Source organism: Schistocerca serialis, chromosome 1 (genome assembly GCF_023864345.2).
Source record: "Schistocerca serialis cubense isolate TAMUIC-IGC-003099 chromosome 1, iqSchSeri2.2, whole genome shotgun sequence".
In the NCBI taxonomy this organism is placed as follows: domain Eukaryota; kingdom Metazoa; phylum Arthropoda; class Insecta; order Orthoptera; family Acrididae; genus Schistocerca; species Schistocerca serialis.
In genome coordinates this window covers 198,476,508-198,478,080 of record NC_064638.1, presented here as the reverse complement: position 1 = coordinate 198,478,080, position 1,573 = coordinate 198,476,508, and the positions used below count along the sequence as shown (strand labels likewise).

General features: G+C 40.0%; 1 non-coding gene across 1 annotated transcript; it reads right to left on the bottom strand.

The window, feature by feature from the left end:
• Window positions 1-586: 586 nt before the first annotated feature.
• Trnas-cga (transfer RNA serine (anticodon CGA)) lies at window positions 587-661 on the bottom strand. The gene has a single exon. It is a non-coding gene; the product is annotated as a tRNA-Ser (tRNA).
• Between the last annotated feature and the right edge of the window lie 912 nt (window positions 662-1,573).

The following is a 1,573-nucleotide window of genomic DNA, read 5'->3' as shown; positions in this document are numbered from 1 at the left end:
TAGGGAGAATTCTCTACACTCAAAGTCTTTCTGTAACTAATTCTGCAAGTTACTTCTGCATTCCTTTTGGTCCAGCTTAAACAGTTTCTACTGTAACGCCCTCATGCCTACTGCATTCCCTTTCATATCGCGATCAACCTTCCACCCATCACCTAGCTTTACTTACAGAATGACATTTTTAGTTTTAAGTATCTGTATATCCGATTCTACTCTTGAATTATACAAACATCTAATGAAATCCTTGGAAATTTTTTGTCTCTATTTTTTTTAATTTATTTACAGTGGCATTTTCCGTTGTAACCAGTAAAGTGTGAAGTCAGAGTAAAAACAAATTCTTAATTGTTTTCATCCTAGTCTTATTGTGTTCAATTGTTTCTGCTGTTGGATTTTCCCAGTATATCAGATCCTATCGAAGATTTTTCGAAACAGCATCATGTTCCTAAATGTTGCTTCAAATTTTCGCTTTCTCGTTAATAATTTCTTCCCAAAGACGAATCCTCCTAACGTACCTTAAGTACCAGAATGAGATTTCCACTCTGCAGCGGAGTGTGCGCTGATACGAAACTTCCTGGCAGATTAAAAATGTGTGCCCGGCCGAGACTCGAACTCGGGACCTTTGCCTTTCGCGGGCAAGTGCTCTACCAACTGAGCTACCGAAGCACGACTCACGCCCAGTACTCACAGCTTTACTTCTGCAAGTACCTCGTCTCCTACCTTCCAAACTTTACAGAAGCTCTCCTGCGAATCCAGTATTTTCGGAAAGTAAATGTTAATATAGAAGGAGATGTAGATGCAGATGCAGATCTGGAGGGACATTCTCGCACTGCACTGCTGACGATAATGCCTAAGCCATCACTGTTTGTGATATATTGAGAGTCGCTTGTACACCATCAGTAAGTTTGGCTACGCTACTAAGATTGAGAGGCTAGGGATTAGTGGTATTTTCGTAGAAAATCATGCCATAGATAGGTAGGGTACGAGTCAGTGATTTTCTAGTGATGTATAAGTGTGAAGCTGGAATTGGTTTAAGTCGGTTGTTACTACAGTACTACCGTATGAACCGTAGTTTGCCAATATTGTGATGTGCTGTTGATCCACATAAATTCTTAAAAATTTTTCAACACTAATGTAACTGTATGAAGCAATAGTAAACTCCAGAGTGATTGTGTAAAGTGGTCATCTCATTTCGTATTTGTATGTCATCGATGTCCACGTGATAGAAAAAGCAAGTTAAGTTACTGTTGAACGATCTTTGGTCTTGTCGTGGCACAGTCTTTGCCTTTGTGCAGACTGATACATTCTTAGTTTACGTGTGGTAAGTGATGGAGCAAGTTAAGTTACTGTTGAACGATCTTTGGTCTTGTCGTGGCACAGTCTTTGCCTCTGTGCAGGCTGATACATTCTTAGTTTACGTGTGGTAAGTGATGGACGTATTCAGTAGTGCTGTATCGGCTTGTGATGGTGTCTGTTAGATGAAGAATCAAAGGGTTCAAATGGCTCTGAGCACTATGCGACTTAACTTCTGAGGTCATTAGTCGCCTACAACTTAGAACTAATTAAACCTAACTAACCT